The sequence below is a fragment of the Pleurodeles waltl genome, chromosome 11, assembly GCF_031143425.1.
Source record: "Pleurodeles waltl isolate 20211129_DDA chromosome 11, aPleWal1.hap1.20221129, whole genome shotgun sequence".
Taxonomy (NCBI): Eukaryota; Metazoa; Chordata; class Amphibia; order Caudata; family Salamandridae; genus Pleurodeles; species Pleurodeles waltl.
In genome coordinates, this window is record NC_090450.1 from 549056474 (window position 1) to 549078866 (window position 22393).

General features: G+C 44.9%; 1 long non-coding RNA gene across 1 annotated transcript in view; it reads left to right on the forward strand.

Moving 5' to 3' along the window:
• LOC138266639 (uncharacterized) overlaps window positions 1–15726 on the forward strand; it is a 113804-nt gene extending 98078 nt beyond the window's left edge. Inside the window, exons 2-3 of the long non-coding RNA XR_011199591.1 lie at window positions 11565–11619; window positions 14682–15726. This is a non-coding gene — a long non-coding RNA (uncharacterized lncRNA). The remainder of the gene's footprint in view (window positions 1–11564; window positions 11620–14681) is intronic.
• The last annotated feature ends 6667 nt before the right edge of the window (window positions 15727–22393 follow it).

Here is a 22393-nt window from a genome sequence, read left to right on the forward strand (position 1 = left end):
TATTTTTCTGCACCACCACAATTGGACTTACCCATTCAGAAGAATCAGTACTAGCAATTACTTTAGGGGAGTTCTCCATGTATGGATACCGGTAGTGGTCTCACTTTGTAGGCTACAGGCAAAGCATTGCGTTTAAGCTTTACTTTAGCATAATATTTTGTTATATTACCTATCCTATTACTGAAGACTTCTGGGAATTCCATTGTTACTTCTTTCACCACCTTCTCATTTTGATCCTTAAGCGTAGCAATGCAACTATGCAGAATTCCGACTGGATTTTCAGAACCAGGTATTAACATCAAACCCAATTTTGCCAAGTTCTACCAACCTATAATATGTTTACTTTTATCTTCTGAGTCTAAAGTGAGCACCACTTTAGACAAATCTTCTACTATGGTGTCAATTTCCAAAGCATTTACTTGCATAAGTGCTCTTGAGATCCTGCAGACTCTTCGAAAATGACCCACATTGTGACACTTATTGAACTTCTTCCCTACAGCTGGGCAAATAGTACTATTTCCAAGATGTGTCTTAGATCCACATCTAAAACAAAATGTTTGAGGTCTTTTTTGCTGCATTCTACTATTCCTTCTCATATTCCTTGTTTTAGTAGACAATACATTTACTTTAAAAGGATCCAATGTTTGTATATTATTTAGCGATGAAGAACTTGTGTCATCTGTCATACATTTACTAGTGATTTTAGAACATTGTATTGATTTGGCAATATCTAGAACTTCTTGTAAAGTAGGATCTCGACAGCTGAGAAGACTCTCTTGAATCTTCTTTGAATTGCAACTGTACACAAACTGGTCTCTGATATACATGTCAATAGAAGTTTCAAATTACAATATGTAGCCAAATTTCTCAAAGCAGATATGTACTCCTCAACAGATTCTTCTTGCATTTGGTTCTGCTTCATGAAGTTATAGCGTTCTAAAAATACACTTGGTTGATCTTATTTGTTAATCTCATAACAGCTTCATTGTACCCATTCCCGTCTACAGGAGGTCTAGAAACAGGTAAGTTGTCAAACGTTTCCTGCCCTTCTGTCCATTGATTGCTAAATAATATAGCTGCTTTCCTCTTCGGTGTAGATTTTTCAGCATCACTCGCAACCAGATGATTTTCAAATGATCTGAACCATTAAGTCCAGGAAATTGGCGGTTTCCTGTATTTTGGAGAAATGGTTGTAGTTGTACCACTTGTTGAATTACTTTCATTGTTGTATTGTGAGTCTTAAGTTAAAAGAAATATAAAAAAAACAGGTGTGCTTCTAACCATAAATTCATGTATGTAGTGAAATATGGGTTTTGCTGCAAAGTTCTGTATATATTCTAAGGAAGCAGTAAACACTGAATTATGACTGGACAACTGAAGGTGAGTTTAGCATAGCCAAAATTTGAAAATGTACTTTACAGAAACTAAAACAGTAAACTTCCAGTGATTTTCTACTCTTCAAAAAAATACGGAAGCTCAGGGTGGTGCATGTTAATGAGCTTTCGTGCTTCCATGTTGATCTCCTACAACATGTGACGCTTCACGCTTCACACTTCTAGCGTCAAACACGCTACAATAGAGATGTTCCTTGGGCACGCTGGCAGTCGTAACACACGCTGGTGTTCAAATGAAAACTATTTATATGCGCGGATATCCAGAGTTGTTGCACGTGCCTGAAGTTGAAGACAAAGCTTGCACATGCCAAAATACAATGCAGAGAGTATTTTAAGCTGTACAGTAGTTTCATCTGAACGCTGAATAATTCTGATTGATATTAAGTTGTTTTTAAATACCTGACATAGTTGCCCGACAGCATGGAACAATTTTCAAATTATTTCTTTTATATTTCTTGATGCGTGCATTGATCCTGGCAGTAGGCTTTCTCTTTAACTCATCATCAAATTTATGTTTTATCCAATGAACATAAAACCAGAAAACAGCAGAAGTTAGTGCGGCTGTAGGGTAGTACCATCTTTCTTGGCACGTTACCCCCATTTTTACCCGTATGCCAGTATGTTTTTGCCTGTCTCACTGGGATCCTGCAGGTCAGAAACCAAATGCTCATAGTTTATGGCCTAATGTGTGTGTCTGTATAGTGCTTAACCCTGTCACAGAGGCTCTGCTAATCAGAACCTCAGTGCTTATGCTCTCTCTGTTTTTACATTTGTCACTATAGGCTAGTGACTTCATTTACCAATTTCAATTGGCACACTGGGCCCCCCATTATAAGTCCCTAGTATATGGTACCTAGGAGCCCAGGGCCTTGGAATCCAGGAGATTCTTATGGACTGCAGCATTTCTTTTGCCACCCATAAGGAGCTCAGACAAACCCTTTAGCTGCACTGCCACTGCAGGCTGCTTGAAATAGTGCACACATTATTTTACAGCCATCTTCACTGCACTTAAGTAACTTATAAGTCACCTATATGTCTAACCTTCATTTAATGAAGACTATGTGCAAAGTTAGTAAGTGTGAGGGCACCATATTACTACCAAAGGTGCCCCCACATAGTTCAGGGCCAATTCTCTGAACTTTGTGAGTGCGGGGACGCCATTACACGCGTGCACTACATATAGGTCAATACCTATATGTAGCTTCACAATGGTAACCCCGAATATGGCCATGTAAGGTGCCTAAGATCATGGAATTGTCCCCCCATTCCAAATCTTGTATTGGGGAGCCAATTCCATGCATCCTGGGGGGTCGACCATCCCAGTACTGCCAAACCAGCTCTCTGAGGCTTGCAGCTACAGCTGCTGCCACCTCACAGACAGGGTTCTACCCTCCTGGTGTCTGAGCAGCTCAGTCCCAGGAAGGCAGAACACAGCATTTCCTTTGGGAGCAGGGTGTTACACCCTCCCCCTTGGGAAATAGGTGTTACAGGCTAGGGAGGGGTAGCCTCCCCCAGCCTCTGGAAATGCTTTGAAGGGCACAGATGGTGCCCTCCTTGCATAAGCCAGTCTACACACCGACTCAGGGACCCCTTGTCCCTGCTCTGGCATGAAACTAGACAAAGGAAAGGGGAGTGACCACTCCCCTGTCCATCACCATCCTAGGGGTGGTGCCCAGAGCTCCTGCTTTGCAAGGTGTGGGGACACTCTGGAGGCCTCTGGGTTGCCAGTGCCAGCAGGTGATGTCAGAGACCCCTCCTGAAAGGTCCATACCTGATAAGGCAACCAATCCTTCTCTCAAGGCTATTTAGGGTCTCTCCTGTGGGTTCTCTTCAGATTCTACTTGCAAGTTTCCAGCAGGAATCCTCTGCAACTACTACTTCATCCTCTGACCTCGGATCAACCGCAGACCGCTCCTGGAACTGCTGTAACAGCAATAAAGTATCCAGAAGGGCTACTTTTCCTCTGCAAATTCAGCTCCAGCCAGCAACTGCAACAGTTTCCATGGTGTGGATGCTCTGAGGACTCAATGTGTTCACTCTGCAGCAGAAGGACCAGAGAAATCTCCCATGGAGTGACATAGTCACTCCCCTGGTCAAGCAGGCACCTTCTAAGTCGACAACCGGTTCTCTTGGACTCCTCTCCTGGTGACGAGCCTGCTCCTTGGAACACAGAGCATGGACCCCATCGACACAAACTGTCCTGAGGTCCTTCTGTCCCAATTTGGAGGAGGTAAGACCTTGCCTTCCCTGAGAACGACAGTACCCCTGTGCACCACATCTTCTTCACCTCCTGAGGCCTCTGTGCACTATTTGCAAAATTCCTTCATGCACAGCCTGGCCCAGATCCCCAGCACTCTATCCTACGATGCTCAAATCGCTGAGTTGTTCTCCAGCGGCGTGGGACCTTCCTTTGTAGTGCTGCACCAACAGCATTTTGCACCTCCTTGTGCCCATGTCCTGGGACTCTCGGGGGTGCTACCTGGTGTTCTGAGGGCTCTCTGAAGTGCTGAGAGTCCCCTCTTCCTCCTCACACAGAGTTGAGGCCCCCAGGTCCCTTCTGGGTCCAGATAACACCTACATGACACAAAACGTAACTTTGCCAGAACCAAAGCTTGTTGGAGGAATCCCACACCTAAACTCGCATGCATCCAACTTCTCTCCATGAGACATCCAGTGCATCATGCAGGAACCCACTGACATCTACCTAGGGTGCATTTCTGCAGTCTTCGTCCAACCAGGGACTCTTCTTTTGCACCCTCTTCTGGGTTGGCAGGGGCTCCTGTCCTTCCTGGAACTTCTTTGGACTTGACTTCTGGGCTTGGTCTCCTTCCTTTGCAGGTCTTCAGGTCCAGGGATCCACCATTTGTTGTTTGCAGTTTTGCTTGGTTCTTGCAATAACTCTAGTCATGACTTGTAGTGTGTACTAAGGAAACTTGCAGTACTTTACTCCTACTTTCCTGGGCTCTGGGGTGGGTTATTTTACTTACCTTCACTGTATTCTTATTCTCCCAGCAAATCTTTATAAACTACACTTGTCTAGGGGGGAATTCGTGATTCGCATTCCACTTTCTCAGTATATGGTTTGTGTTCCCCTAGACCTATTTTCTCCCATTGCATTGTGTAGCATTTCCTCTAAGATATTTTTGGCCCTGTGTCACCCAAATAAACTACCTTTATTTTAGGTAACACTGAGTATTGTCTTTACTCATGTATAAGTACTGTGTAGCTATAAGTGGTATTGCAGGAGCTTTGCATTTCTCCTAGTTCACCCTAAGCTGCTCTGCTATAGCTACCTGTATCAGCGTAAGCTTCTAGAACACTAATACATTTCACTGATAAGGGATAACTGGACCTGTTATAAGGTGTAAGTACCTAAGGTACCCACTACAAACCAGGCTAGCCTCCCACAGCGGCTTTATTTTCTGTCATTCAAAGAGCCCACGTCCTGCACTCCTGTCTCCATGATATCCAATGTCCAATTGCCTGGGGTGTGGTTGGAAACCATGGAAAATGAATGTAGAATGCTTGTCTGACTATTACATCAATACTACTAACATTGAAATTGAAGATGGACTAAATTCAATATATACATTCATCACACACTGCTTACTCACGCAGTCCAGACATCACCACAAGGGGATAACTTTCTGTTCTCTATACCCCATATTCTCATAGCGCAGCATACTAGCTCACATCAATCCTATACCAGTACGTTATATTTATTCTTTCACTCAGCAGCACATCAGACTAAACTCTCGTCTCCCCTCCCTTCTTTACATCACCACACACAAGACCCTCGCTGCTCTTCACGCCATTGAACTTGGAACAATCAGCAGTAACAACAAATCACTCTACCTTCACTGTAGACACCACACCACTGTAGTCCATTCAGCAGCACGGCAAAGCGAACTACAGCTTCTGAACAACAGATATCTTGAGACCACTCAAGAACATCCTCACTACACTCAACCTTGTAGCTTCACACAAGCCCATTCTACACCACATCACCTCCTTCTTCTATCTACCTGAACACCTCACTTCCAATGCCACAAAGCTCAGTATTTATCTATTCCTCTGCAAGAATTTCTAATCTAGATATAACTCACAATAGAATTTTGTGACACAATCTAGCCTCCAGACCCCACCACAGTCTTAAACACAGACCACACCCCGTACAACCTAGAACAATATCAAACTACACCACTTCTAAATATCACAACACAATACTTAATCACACCCACCATTACACGTGTGTCCTTCTTCATTACCTCTTTGAACTTTAAAACAGTTATAACCTTCACCGTCCTCCCTTCTACATCCATAACACTGTACTCTCCAGAGGGCCTCCACTTACCCCCTAAACTGACTATCAAGCCTGTCCCAGTGCACACCAAATATGATAGCCCAATCCAAACTCCACAAATGCAGCTCTCGACTCCAGCCTAGAATTGCTGCTCTGCCTCTCCAGATAAATCTAATACACAAGCACAGAACCTTCTATGCTGGAAAGCGAGATCATCAATCTGTTGGTCTCCAGGGATAGAGGTCATGAAGCATGGTCAACTCTGCTCTCTAAATAATACTGATGAGCATCCAAATACAAAATGTCCACAGGCCCAAAACTCCTCTAAATGTTATACTGCAGATGGAGATCCACTGCTGAATTCCATAGAAAGAGACACGCATGTGACCCAGAGAATTCCTACGCAGCGCATGCTTTGATCTTTATCTGTATTTTGTCTTATATCAGCAGGACAGTACCATAGAGATGACATTTTTATACTGCTCTATGATTTCATAAATGCATTGTGATTGGTTGCTTAGTAGGGGTTAGCAGGGTTTGCCAGTGGACCTTGTCAAATGTCTATTATACTAGTGGTTTGAGTTGATCAATGTAAAACTAAAATTAGTTTGATCTGGCTAAAGAGTATTGTATGTGTACTGCTATGTATATAGATGGATGCGTTGAAGGACTTTGCTATTTTTCATTGAGCTGGTTGACCTGTTGCCCATTGTTTTAGTCAGGTCAATCAGTTATGTTTTAGCTATTTTCATCTGAGTAGTCCTAAGATGCATGCTGATTTGGTGGGGGAAAGGTGTATTTGAGTTGGCAGTGCTTTGACTATTGTTGTTTTAATGCTATCTTCTAGTCATGACAGTATCAGTGTCCTGTCGAGCTTATATTGTGAAATACCTAAAATGCCTCCTAATGACATAAAATTCAACTTATGCTTATTTACAACCCCCTGTTGCACAGGATGACACAGCAAGCGTCTTGCTGCACTGCCCTGAGCCACAGCTCATTTCTGTTCTCTCCCCCTGTGTTGGTGCTACAATTAGCTGTCTAGTACCAACGTAGGCACCCTTGCACCATGGTGCAAAGGTGCCTGTGTTGCAGGGAATTATTGTTTATGTTCAGGAAGGTGCCCCTTCCTGCACATAAACTGTCAATAATGGTGTCACTCGCAGCACACAGAATTAACAGATCACCATTATTGACTGCTTATGTGCAGAAAAGAACACCTTCCTGCAGATAAACAATAATTCATGGTGAAAAAGCAAAAACAATAGGAAATAAAAGTATTTCTCCTTGTTGCATCACTCTAGCGTCACTCCTTGGGTGATGTTAGTTTTTGGCGCTGCCTCAGATTTACGATTTCTCATAAATTTGGGGCAGTGTCAAAAGTAATGGGTGTTGCATGGAAACTCCCACAGTAACATCATTGCACGTCCCTATGCTGCCAAAACCTGCATCGGGGAGGCCCAAATTTACAATGCGGTGTTAAGCCACGCAAAGTGGCATTGCTCCACCTTGTAAATGTGGAAATGGGCACAGCACCACTGAAGCATTACTTAAAGTGATGCTGCGGTGGTGCTAGGGGCTTGTAAATAAGCCCCTTAGTTTGTGCACCAATTTCATTATCAGTGCTCTACTTCATTCACTGTATATATACTTTCACACACTTGAAGCCTTATTTAAAACTCCAGCAACTAATAAATTAGTTCATTGCAATATAAGTCTAGTGGGTCTACCTCAGTGTTCTTTCACCCTCTTTCATCCTCTATAGAAAGTATTATATCACATCAACAGATAGGGTGGCTGTCCACCATACACAGGACTCTAACTAAATTATGAACTAAAGCCTTCTTAGCCACCCACAGCCCTACTGCTACTAACCCCAAGCAATACACTGTGCACTGCATCCTAAGCTGCATCTTTTGCTCCATGGATCAGCCTTTCGTCCTCTGCTGCCATATGACCGAATTACAATTAAGCTGCCCGTGTTTAACTGCCCTGACTTTCCCACTCACCAGTCTCCCTGCCAACAGAAGCCCCACACACCTGAGGACCTACTTAATCCAGGCCACAGCATGACCCTACAGCAGATGTGCACAGCGGACGCATCGCTGGTTCACCAAAAGCATGACAAAGCCAAGCTTATCTGCGCCTGTTCATTTTTTGGATGTGCCCAGCACCAGGAATCCTGGCTTCTCAATGATACAATGTAAAACCACAACCACATTTGCAGCTGCCACTTGAGCCACCAAATGTCTCCAGTACTCCTCCGCCATCCTCCACAACTTCAACAGCACATACTACTGCCATGCATCCCCCATTACCACACTAGGACACTTCTCATGCACCCTGTGTGATTTCACCTATGACACTTTAGATGCCGTCACCACTACCTTCCAACAACTAACACATGCTGCCACCACCGCTGCACACCAACTGTCCACCATGCTCTCCATCCAAACACTACACCAAAGTCTGGGACCTCCTCAACAGCGACACACCGACCTTATCTTCCTGACCAAAAATGGCTAAACCCAGCCTCCAACCCAGACTTCGCTGTAGCCATCCTGCCCACCTACAAAATCATACACCAGGACTGAACCCACAAATCAGGCAGAGGACTCGCAATCATCTACAAAAACACTATTGACTTCACCACCTCCATGGACTTGGTCACCAACCTCATCGAACACCTCCAATTCAAAATATGAACGGACTACAACACCATCCAGAAGGGAACTCTCACCTACCATCCCCTGAGGCCCCCAAGCAGAATTCTGCAACCATTTTTCAGACTTCATTGCTTCTCTCTCCATCAGATCAACCAACTCCATCCTCCTCTGGGACCTCGATTTTTACCTGGAAAACACTGCAGACCCCCAACTCCATGGCCCTCCTTAACAGTCTCAGTAACCTTGGACTCACCCAAATCATCCAAGGACCTACTGACACAACAGGCCACACCCTCAACACTATTTTCTCCTCCAACAACAAGTTCATCCCTCCCACACAATCCTGTTCCCATGGTCTGGCCACCACAGCATAAATTTCAAGCTATCCACCCACGAAGCCAGTCCCCCCAAAAAAAACAAAGCACCATCAAACAACTGGAGCAAAATATCTGAAGAAAACTGGACCGAGACACCACAAGAATCCCCACTCACTGTGAACCTCAAAGTCAAGACCAACATCTTCAATAAATGGCTCACCGTCGCCAACAACCACACTGCTTCTACCAGAAACAAGACCTCTAAAAACAAGAAACGACTCAGCTGGTACACAGACGACTTCAGCGAGTGCAAGCACCTTTGCAAACAACTTGTGAGAAAATGGAGTCTTGACAAAAACGTCACTGAATCTACATACAGATCTGCCCTTAACGTCTACCACCAACAACTGTGAAACACAAAGAAAAAATCTCTAACTCTCACAGTCAACCCCAGCCCCAGCAATGTCAAATAACTCTTCACCATCATCAAGGAGCTCTCCAAACTTGCAGCTGCCAAAAATGACATCAACCCATCACAAGAACTCTGCAGCATCCCATCAAACTTCTTCAAACAGAAGATTGCTAAGATCTACAACACAGTTGACCAACAACATATTGACACAAGCTCCCAGTAGGATACCTTCCTCATTGTCATACAGCAGCTAAGCACCTGGAAGCCCACTTGAATTAAGACACCACTGCTCAGATGAATACCATCCTCTCAGGATATCCTTCAGACCCGTGCCACCACTTCGCAAACAACTTTGGAAGAACCATTATCTCCCCCATGCTCACCACTATCATCAACACCTCATAGCCACACCACCTTCTAATTGCTGGAAAAATGCAGAAGTTAACATCCTATTGAAGAAACCAACAGCGGACCCCAACACCCTTAGAAGCAACAGACCCTTCCCCCGCCTTTTCCAGCTAAAGTCATGGAGAAAGCCACCAATACTCCACTCACAGATCACCTGCAACTCCATCAACTCCTAGACAGCTCTCAATCTGGATTTTGAGCTAACCACAGCACAGAAGGAGCCCTCTTTGTTGTCATTAATGACATCAGAAGCTTCCTCAACCCAGGAGAAATGGCCACACTTATACTTCTCAACCTCTCCAAAGCTTTTGATAAGGTCTCCCACAATTCACTCATCAGAAAGCTTCAGTACTTGTGTATCTGTGGACCGGCTCTCAATGGGATATACTCCTTCCTTACGAACAGAACTCAATGACTTAGACTTCCTCCTACACCTCAGAACCCAAGAAACTCCTATGCACAGTCCCTCAAGGAGCATCCCTCAGCCATCACTCTTCAAAGTCTTCATGACACCCCTCGCAGACATTGTCAGAGCCCACAGTATCAACATAGTACCCTATGCCGAAGATACATAGCTCATCCTCTTCCTTACCGACTCAACCAGCACTGCCAAAGCAAACTTTGTCAACAGCATGAGCAACATCGCTGCTTGGAAAACAACCCAACACAGACAAAACCAAAGTCCTCATCTTCGGAACAACCATTCCACTAGGATGCCTGTTGGTGGCCCTCCAAACCTGACCCCACCTACCTCTATTGACCATGCCAAGTACATCAGGATCATCCTGGTCATGAACCTCTCCATGAGCAGACAGATCAAAGCTGTTGTCTCATCATGCTTCCACATTCTGCAAATGCTGTGAAAGATTTTCAAGTGGTCCCACTAGCACATCAGACGAACAGTCACCCGGGCTCTTTTCACAAGTAGACTTGGCTACATAAATGCCCTCTAATTCAGAATCCCAGCCCATGTTATACACCAACTCCAAACCACCCAGAATGCCACCACCAGACTCATCCTGAACATCCCGTGAAAGTATCAGAGCTCTCCACACATCAGCATTCTCCACTGGGTCCCAGTCCAGGAAAAATGTAAGTTCAAGTTACTCACCCACATCAACAAAGCTCTCCACAAATCCAGTCCAGCGTACCTCAGCAACCGCCTCAACTTCTACCAACCCAACTACAAACTGCATCCTAGGCAAGAGCACACCTCCCTCATATGAAGAAGACCAGAAGTGGAGGATGCTCCTTCTCATACATGACAGCCAAGACCTGGAACAATCTCCCACAACACCTCATAAACTCCCCTTTTCCCATGGACGTCCACAGGAACCTCAAGACATGGCTCTTCCAGGCAAAACAGAGATTATCTCCTTCTCTCTCCTCAGGCCTGCCCTGCTCATTGCCTAGATACCCTCACAGGTATTTGGGAATCACTCTACAAGTTGATAAAACATAAAATAACATCCCAAACCACCCTGCTTACACCTTACCAACAATCTTCACAACACCAGTGTCTTTGTACTCAATCAATCTGACATTTTCCTCATGTCCGTATGATTGCACTGTATTAAAAGCACAAACAAATATGAACTAGACTATGTGCAGAAAGTAAATTACCTCTTTCAGCACTAGTAAAACTTGAAACTGTGACATAGGTTACATAGCTCCTATTTCCAGGTGCTTTAGCCTGACATGAAAACTATAACACCATGCAGTTCTTTTTTTTCAGAAAGCATAACTAGGAAGTTCTCCACCAAAGGTGTCCTTTACCTCAATTTCCAGCTTCTGTGCCAAACTCAGACCCATTGGTAGAGTGTTTCTTCATGGGAACCTCGGCCTCATTGGCTGACGAAAAGGGAGTGCCATTGCCACTTAGACAGATGAATGTATAATAGATTGTCACATTTGTTTTTGAATAGGCTAAGTAAAGTACACATTGAACCTAGACAGTGGGACTGATACTTGCCCTTGTTGTTAAGCATATACATGTTTTAAGAATTTGTGACTTAGAACTTGTTTAGTGGTTATCAACTTATCATGGTTATTTTGTGTTTTTAGACTTGATTATAAGCAGGGCTACTGAAAGTCTGTGCAACGGAGACAAAATATAAGGGTGAGTTGACTCCATCACACTGCAGCGCTTCCTAAATTATGTGGCAAAAGAAAGGCTTCTTATAAGGTATATTATGGCCCATATTTATCAAAGTTTTATGTCACTCTTTTGCCCCACGAGGGGGTACAAGGGAGACATAAAACCCGAGTGAGATTTATCAAACCATACAATACTACCTTGTGTGACCCTCATGGGTGGATAAATCTAGATTAACGCAAGGCAGCGCAAATCTCTGCCTTGTGTTACTCTGTGGGAGGGAGGCATTCCATGGGTGGAACATTGGGTGGTGTCCAGCATCCAACCATGGATTTTGGTGCATTCCCTGATTTACCATTACAGGAAGACCTGGGAATGTGTCAAAATGCTACACCTCCCTAGGTGAGGCGTGATAAAGAGAATCATCTTTATTTCTCTTTGTCTTTTTCTCTTTCTAAGTGTGTTTTATTCTGAAGCATACAAAGAGAAAAATGCCTCTCAGGATTATTTTTATGCAGCAAGGTGTCCTTTCCTACACAAAAACAATCCTGCCTGCAACATGACGCTAAGGTGCCTGCATTGGCGCTACGCAGCCAAAGGTGCGCCGACTCCAGGAAAGGGTAGGAACGCTCTGTATAATGGTAAATACGGAGCATTCCTGCCATTCCCTTTTTAAGCACTATTGAAAAAGGCAAAAAAGTGGAACCAATTAGAAAGCAACAATGCACACAGCAAACACTTGAACTGATCATAAGGGATTCCGAGTTTGGCGGTCGATCCGCCAGACTGCCATGTTGGCAGTCCCAAAAAGAGTGCTGCGCAGGTTGTTCCCAGACCGCCGTATTGTGAGTTATACAGGCAGGTCTGCCAAGCAAAAAAGAAAGAGCTCCTGTGGTGCAGTGGCTTGTATGTAGGCGGTCCGACCACCAGCATCATCAGTGCCATGGCCAACCTCCGAATCTATTACACAGTCAGTGTGGCGGTCTCCTGGCAGTGGTTAACCAATAGAGGTCGACCACCATGGTCCGCGGTCAGCAAAGTAACAGACAACTGCACATTGGATGAATTAACAAAAAAACAGCTGACACGTATTGCTCCAGTGGATACACCTGCAAAGCACACTATAAAACACACCCCTTCAAATGCTACAATCCTTTGCATCTCCACTGGAAGATAAAGAACACCAGCCATCGTAATTTCAATTTTTCTTAGATAAGGCACTGCTTTTTTTCACCACACACACTTTTGTTCATTCACTCCCTATTGCACTCTCCCTCTTAAATAAGTCCCTGTCACCCATTTTTTTGTCCACCATGTCACGTTCCAAAAACCCCGTTTCTTCGAAGATGAGTTGTGAGTCATGGTGGATGCGTAGAGCCACAATTGTTTGGATCCTAAGTCCAGCACACTTCTCTCAGTAAGAAAAGAGAAATGTGGGACAGGATAGTTAACACAGTGAATGCTGTAGTCACCACCCTGCGCACAAGGAGGACATTAGGAAGAGGTGGAACAACCTCAGGGACAAGGTCCGGTCCCTGGTCTCCAGGCAGCAGCTGCAGGCCAAAAGATTGGCAATGGTCCTCCCAGTGCCCCATTATAACTGTTTTTCTGAGGGGAGAAGGTGTTGGCCTTCCTGAGGGCCTGATAGGAATAACTGGTGAAGTGGAGTCTGGTAGTTAAACACACAAAAAATGTCACAAAAATGCAATGTCATGCATGCCACAGCTCACCGTTTCCCACTGCCTTTGTCATGTATTTCTCCAAGATTCCATTCCCAGAGTATCTCACATACAACACTCTCAATTTGTATCTTTGGATCAAACATCACAGTTACCAAGGTCCATGGTATTCCATATGTCCAAATGGTGCCTGTGAAGCTCACAACACCAAAACTATATTAGAGGATCCATGATATGGCCCAAAATGTAAATGTATGCTCAAACCTATATGCAGCCCCTGCATACAGATGTGTATTACACAACAGTTGTCAAGTGTAGAGGGAGTGATATGACTGCAGCTACCAGGAGGCCCTGCTATTGTGACTCCAAACACAAGACAAGTGGTCACTTGTCCGAATACCCTTGTGTAACAACTAACTAGTGAAGTGTACTTGCCTGGGAGTATACCATTTGTCTAGTGTTGGAAAGTAGATAGAGATACCTGACTGCCAAGCTCAATAGGCTTTGTTGTTGTGACTCCAAACTCCAGCCCAGTGGTCACTTGTCCAAATACCTGTGTTTGGTAACTCACTAGTGAAGTGTACTCACCTGGGAGTATACAATTTGTCTAGTGTTGAGAAGTAGGGAAAGATACCTGACTGCCAAGCCTGATAGGCCCTGTTGATGTGACTCCAAACACCAACTCAGTAGTCACTTGTCCAAATACCTTTGTTTGATAACTTGCTAGTGAAGTGTATTCACCTGGTAGTATACCATTTGTTTAGTGTTGGGAAGAAGAGAGAGATACCTGACTGCCAATCCCAATAGGTCGTGTCTTGTGACTCCAAACACCAGCCCATCTTGGAAGTGACCAAGATACAGATCATGCTCAACTCAGAGACATGTCTTTCTACCTAGCTCCATCTTGACTTGGTAACCCAAAATGAAACCATTGAGGACAGGAAGGACATCCTACACATTGTGTTCAACAAGTATTCCTAAGGCGTCAAACTGCATCACCAGATTGGTATTGGCAGTAGACGCATTGACATAGCACTGTGCATATGATGACTCCAGTCACATATACAACAAAGTCCTGGGTTTGCCTGAAACCCACTCAACTAGGCCTCTAAATGGTCAAAGCCAAATGTTGCCTCTCCACTGTGTTGGTTAGACTGGTGGTGAAATGTCATTTTCATTTCATTATCCAAAGTGCAACTAATCTGCACATCTCATAAGCTGCTTGAGTCAAATAGTTTAGGCAAGCTTCACACATTTCATGTCAAATCACCCAATACCTTGGTTACTTGGCACATTTGGATTACCTAGAACTTAACTTGGTCTATAGTCTCTGGTTACAATATTTACAAATCTTTGGAGATAGATGTTAAAAGTCAACCAGTAACAATGTACGTCCCTCATCAACAGGTGGAACTGCCGCTGGACACACGGAAGCAACAGAACAGGCTATCACTACTTCCCTCGATGAAGCCCTCAGTGATGAAAACACTCCTAGACTTGTGGACGTGGAGGAAGGTTCTGGCCTATCTGGGCAACCCGGTCAGACGGCAACAGTGAGTCTTACTTTGCTCACAATGTCACCTCCCAGCCCTGTTGCATCAACATCAAAAGAAACCATTCACCCACTGACCTGTATACCTGCCACAGTTTCTACCGCCCCCCCAGCCCTAGATCCTGAGGTGCAGCTCCACACTACAGACACTGTGGTTCCAGGACGCAGTTAGAGAGGACACCCTTTGGCAAGGGCACAGGCTTGTCGGCATAGGGTGCATGGGAGGGATGCTGTGGGCCAGCAGAGTGAGGCCAAAGGGGCTGCTGTCAGCCATGACACCATCAGCCATGTTGGGGGTTTATGAGGAGTCTCAATGCTGATGGGCCACGTGATGACTAAACTCCAGGAAATCAAGCAGCTACAGAGGGGCGTGCATAGGGACATGCATGAACAGATGGATGCCCACAGTTCCAACATGGCCTCCCTAACAGGGGTGCTAAGGGACGTACACCCACCCTGAGCAGGGCTTTTTAAACCAATCTTCCCCTTCCTTTGGCTCATCAACAGCAGGCCCATCAACATAGGCACCAGCCACAGGAAGGGAGGTCCAGCCACAGCAACAACCAGCCACAGACACCCCTGCCTCTGTAGTAGTGATCCCCCCGCAAGTGGGGATGTCCAGCACAGAATCCAGGAAATGAGGACGGCAAGACACCCACCACTGCCAGCAATAACACTCTATTCCTTAAGGTCCTACTTTTTGTGTTACAAATTGACTCTGTGGACTGATCCTGAACCAACTTTCATTTCCAACGGGAGGAGTACTGCGGACTGTGGACTTTCAATGGTATCGCACCCACTCCAAAGATTTCATTCACTATGACTGACCCCTTCACATTACTTATTTTTTGTTGATTCATGTCACATATATTGTCTGTTAGTGGTACCTTCACAATAAATTCACCAATCATTGACTTGTTGTCTGCAGATTTTGATTTCATATTTAGCCATGTAGAGATGTCAGAAACATACGATGATGATCCAGGGTTCTTGTGCAAGAAGGGATATGTTGCATGTACACGGTGTCTAGCTCAGCATTACAACCATCCCATGCAAACACAAATATACAAGTGTCTGGTCAAACTAAAACATTTATTACAGTGTTTGGCACATAGGCTGCCAATGTTTCTGAACCGTTGGAAATCAGAAATCTTTGAGCGATACTGAGTAAATGAACATACATACAGGTACCTACCTCCAGACCACAGAAGGAATGGATTTGCCAGACATTGTCCTGTCACATAGGCAAACACTAAAGGGGTTGATATCACCAGTGTGAGCCTTTTCACATACCACACCAAAGTTATCTAACATCACATAATCCAAGATTCAGACTGATGACAGTGCAACAGTTTCTGATCGCAGAGTCATTATAACATCTGTCAGTGTTTTGGCACAGGCATTATAGCCTACAATGATGAAACACATCTACAGCTATTTACAGGTCATACAAAAAGAGTGTTTAGCCAATATGAAGGAAAACTGACTTGGTCATGGCCTTGAACTACATATATTCTGGACACATGATGACACACATGATGCATCAGGCTCACAATAGGACAGGAAACAAGTACAATGGGCACTTCTGAAATTCCATCCAAACACGGTGCAAGCTGTCTTGGCACAGGTCTCCTACACCCAAACTCTGTGGCCTTCATTACCTGGAACAATCGATTTCCACTTTGTATGCCAGAACAGAACCACATACCTGCCAATTTCACAACTCTGAAATACCCACATGAAGATGTCATGGTGAAGGTACCTGTACAAAGGACAACAGGAGGAGTATAGGCTTTTAACCATACACATGAAACATCACGTAGAAAGCATCTGCAGAACAAAGTACATTGCAAGGAATCTGACACAAACAAAGCAACAAAGGTGGTGATGTCAAAAGCTGGCTCATAAACCGGCTTATGGCTAATTTATCAGCTCCATAACTGTGTAAAAAACACTAAGGGGCAGATTTAAGAAAAAGTGGCGCTGCACCCAGTGTAGCACCACTTTTCTTGTGCCCCTTAGCAACCCTCTTTTGGCGCTAACCCTGAACAGTACATAGGGGCCCACTATAAGTAATGGTGTGCCCCCTTTTAATGTCTGCTCTAAGCATGCATTAAAAAGGCTGCAAAAATCGATGCAAATACATCTTTTAGATTTCTTTGCACCAGTTTTCAGCCCCCCTAATGGAGGAACGCCCCTTTGCATACAATATGCCTGGCTCAGGCATAATGTGGCACAAGGGGTTACAAAGTGAAGTAATGCATGCACTTCGCTACTTTGTAATTCTGGCGCTGCAATTTTTGCCTTGTTGGGCCACATTAGCGTAATAAAAAATGATGCTCATGTGGCACAAGAAGGCTCTAGGCCCTCTTAAATCTAGGCCGAAAATCCACACATTCGCACAACTCCAGTACATTGTACAGTCACAGTCATGGCATCACATTAAATACTTACACTCGTGAGAAATAGCTATGGATGGGATTGTCTTGCAAGTCAGCTCTTCCCTCTTCACCTCTATCATTTTCAGTTGGCATTTCAGGATTCTCACCTGGTGGCACTGCAGGCTCCCCATCCTCTGGGATGTATGCAATATTCCTCTGCAGGGCGATGTTGTGGAGCATGCAACATCCCACAATGATCTGACACACTTTCTTGGGTGAGTAGAGGAGGGCTCCACCAGAGAGTGAAATCTGGCCTTCAGGAGCCTAGATGCCAGCTCCACTTCCTGCCATGTTCTTCCATGGGCCTCACTGAGGCAGACTTCCCCTGGCATAGTTTGATTCCTCAGTGGCATCAATAGCCAAGGACAGTTTGGATATGCTGAGTCTCCTGCTAAGGAATGGCACATAAGTGCTACAATGAGTCACTGACTTCATGATTGTAGCACCTGACATTGCTCACACACAATCAGGATAGACATGACTTACCAACCAGCCAGGCCCTCTCTGGTTGCAGATATGACATCAGCTGGGGTTCAGTGCTGTTCTGCATTGTAAAGGAATCATGGGCTGACCCATGAAAACTAGCAAATACGTTTGAGATGTAGAGATACGAAGAGATACGACAAACAGAGAACTTGCACGTTGATGGAATGGAAGTTCTTTCTGTTGCAATAGACTTGTTCTGTCACCTGCATTGGCACCAAGGCAACATATATGCCATTAATGACCCCAACCACTTGTGGGAGGTGAACAAAACCATTGAAGTCAGCCTTTATATTGGCCAAATCTTCACATGGGGGGAACCTGATGTAGCTGCCAATGTGTTTCAACATTGCTGAGAGGAAATTGCTCAACACCAACTGAATGTAGGTTGGGACATACTACCAGATAGGACCACTGCATGTTGGAAGGACCCTGTGGCCAGGAAGTGCAATACTGACATGACTTGAGTAATAGGTGGTATGCCGTATGGATTCCTGCTATCTAGTATCAGAGCTGGCTCACACTGAATGCATAAATCCAATATTGTCTTCCTATTCACAAAATAGAATTGGATAATATGGCGTTTCTCCATTGTCTGAAGGTCTGGCAATGGCCGTTAGACAGGAGGTTGTCTCATCCTTCCTCGCCCAGGGTACCTATGTGTGGAAATACATAATTTGAAACATTAGTCACTGTGTCTACAGCAACATACATGATACATACCAACAATATCATGTGTCAAAGCATTTCTGACCGGAGATACATTACACCCAATAAATTTCGCAGCTGTCAACTAGACCGGGTGAAATGTTACCCCCATGGTTGTCCAAACATGTGTTCACAACATGGATTCGGGTGACACCACAACTATCTACTACTCAATAACCCATCAAAATGTGACTTTTTTTTAACCGCCAAAAATACCGTCAGCAGTGGTGGACCGTGCACCGCCGTCATATGCCATCTGTGCCCTACAACACATTACACTGGTAGTTGTGTAGTCAGAGCTACACAACAAGACAGAGTGAAGATGTTTGTGGTGATCCGAAACATACATTGTTGGTGTGACACATTTAACAGGGCCATATACAGTATTTCAAACCACCAAAAAGGTGGATGTCTGACCTACTCCATTGGACATCAGGAACTGCCCTTGGACTATGGCGGAGGTCATCTATGTGGTGGGGGGTACCAACCGCAGCAGACACAGCCATAGGCTTATGTTGTTGCCCGTGGTGGTCACGGCCCAATGGCTATGTCCGTCAGTGGTGGTAACTGTGTATGTGGGGCATGTGTATGCCGCTTAATGCAAAATCAGTCACTTGACTTTTGATATTGCTGCCAGCAACGCCTCCACTACTTCAACTGCTGTGTGCCGCCACTGGAAGCAATCATGCCACATCCAGCAGGTGAAAGGGTCCCTGACTTCTCTCCAGAGGAGCTGAAGAGGCTTGTGAGTGAGGTCCCTCCCCTATAGGGTCAGCTCTATGGTTCACCAGAGGAGCAGGTAACTACCTAATATGCACAACTGACTCTGTTCAAAACCACCCTTTACCTTCTTACAGGATACAATGTCTCCCTGTGTGCCACTTAGACTTCATTTGTGCCTGTTGTTGCAGTTTGTGTGGCATCAATGGGATGTACGTGGTGCTGGTTTTGGAGACTGCTTCTATATGTTGAATGAATTCATATTGTGTTGTATTAGTTTTTATGAGGCTCTAGATTCTCCTTATGTTGTTACTGCTATACACCGATATTTCTTTGTTTCTGGTGGTTGTAAATGTTATGCACCTTGTCTGAGTCATTTGAGGATCTTGTAAGCAATGGTTATTGTGCCACAAATCTTTCACCCCACATCTGGCCTTGCCAAACTGTTGTTAGTAAGGCACGTCGTGACTCACTGTGCCCTTCATGTTGCCACACAAGCTACAAGCCATATTACTGATGTACTGACATGCATGAAAGTGATAGAAATGTGAGACCAGGCCCTGTCAAATGTATCTCCCAGTATGGGACATACTAAAGGATGTGGGAGAGTCTTTGCGCCTTTGCAACTGTGGCACTCTGCCCACTTCCTGTAGACCTTCACATCCTGTCCTGTGGCCAATATGAGGTTCTAATGGCAAAAAGTGTCCTAAATGCCTCAGTCCATTGACTAGATCAGTAATGGGTAATGAGGTAAATCCCTGAACTGGTATACATGCATTTTTGCATCATTGTCGAAGTGTGTTTTTGACTCATGTCAGGTCCCTTACTACCACAGCTCTAGTGTCACCTTCACGTATGTCATATTTGTCCTATACAGGTGCATTGCACAAATGACAAACCCACAGTGGAGACAGTGTGTAGATTCCTGGGAGGCCACGACATGACTCAGTAGCTTAGTGACATAGCTGAAATTGAACAAAGCATAACTTTGTATATTGTATGCCATCTCTGTAGGGGAGCAACATATGTTCAAAGATGTGTTCTGTGGAACAGGTACATACCACAGAAACCCACCCTGAAGTGGCATGAGTCTGCATTTCTTATGCCACATGTTCACTTGTGTACATGGAAGCCACTTTCCAACCCACCATGCCAGCCCTTTCATTGTCACTCAAGTGTAAGGGTGAAGTCTGTACTATGATAGTTGCCTGTAGGGACTGTACACACTGAGTCAATGTTGCAGAGTATAAATGTGTTTGTCCAGTCAGGCCTAAGGAGTTTACCCTTCAAAAGCTACATTGGTGTGTAGTGTTTCATTGTGGCACACATCACAGTACATGTTGCTGGAGCATGGGCTACCGGATGTCAGTAGGTTTGCTTAGTCATTGTAGGCCATGAGCAGGGTAGTGGGTTAGTCTACAGATGACTCTGAAAGTGTGCGGTCATGTCTCTGTACTTGCTGATATTTGTGCTTCACACTTGAGATGTGTTGACCATTTTGTGCTTGGGGTTTCTTACATGTGTGTGACACAACCATTTGTGCTAAAACTTGTGTTTGTAATTGTTTGATTTGTCTCTTGCATCCATACAGATCAATGCCCATCAGAAAAAGGGGATTTGGAGAGCCATCACCTGGAAGGTGCGGACCCTGGGTGTCCATAGCCGATGGAACGCCCACTGTCAAAAGAGGTGGGAGGACCTGAGATGCTGGGTCTGGAAGATTGCAGAGGTCCAGCTGGGACTGTCCTCACAACGTAGACAGGACGCACATCGGAGCCTGAGCCCCTAATGGCCTGCATTCTGGCAGTGGCCTACCCAGAGCTTGATGGACATTTGAGGGGAGCACAGCAGTGACATTGGGGTGGGTACAGGGCATATTCCTGACTGTCACGTAGCCAAGTTAATGTGTTAGGTTCTGACATAGGCCCCTGACAACTGGTCACTAAGGCAGTTTTGCACCAAAACGTTTTGCACCGGCTTGCACCATTCCTGAGCACCAGCCGGGCACCATATTTATGGAATAGTGCAAGCCGGTGCAAAAGGGTGGGCTAGCTTAAAAAAAAATGATGTTAGCTGGGTGGGGGTGGGGGTATGGGAAAAGGGGTTTTTGCACCAAAAATTATGTTAGGCAGGTTAGAGTGAAAAAAAATTACTCTAACCTGCCTAGCGTTATTTTCAGATGCAAAACTATCCATACCACATGACTCCTGTCTTAGAAAAGACAATAGTCATGTCCACCACTGCAATGGCCAGCATAGGGGACTAGTGTCCCTTGGGCATGGCCATTGCACTCAGTGCCCTGTAAGGGTGCCCATTTCAGGGACCCCAATGGCACTTCAAAAAATAAAATAAAATACTTACCTGTACTTACATATACTTACCTGGGATGGGGTCCCCGATCCTCTGCTGTCCCTCTGGTGTGGGTGAGGGTGTCCTTGGGGTCTGGGGAGGGCACCTGTGAGCTTATTCCATGGTGTTCCACCATGAAAATAGGTCCTCAGGTCCCTTAATGCCTGCAAGCTTTGCACGATTATTTGACCCTCCTCGACCCGTGCGTGGTTTTAGCACAGGGGATAAATATGGCGCTAAGGCCATAGAGTCATTTTTTTGCACAGGAACGCCTACCTTGCATCTCATTAACACAAGGTAGGTTTCCACGTAAATAAATGACCTTAACTCCATAAATTTGGCGCTAGGCGGGTCTAGCGGCAAAGTATAAATATGGAGTTTGTTTTGCACCTAGTTTGCGTCAGAAAAAATTATGCAAATTTGGCGCAAAACAAGTATAAATATGCCCCAAAATTAGTAACTGTTTGTGAAGGTATGGTATTTGCTGCATACTTATGTACCTTGCCTATTAACCCAGGGACCTAAGGCACAACCGAGTACACTCCATCATGAAATTGCTCTCCAGGGACAATATATGGCTGTGTACTTTGATCAATAAAGTAATGTTTGTTGTTGTAGAGGGTCTAAATTCTATGCCACAGACCACTACTCCTCAGTGTTACAGCCCATTTGTCTGGTCAAGTGAAGAATTTGGCATCTGGCCCCCAGAGGCCACTTGTCTTCATTGTGTGATGAGTGCTAGTGCCTCCCTACTGTCTGTAATGTGAAGGTGGCCGTTTACATGTGACAAAGCATGCATTGTTCTTTGGGTACAGTTACAGATCAATACTTTCCCTTGGTAAGTGGGGAATGTCCATTGACATGAT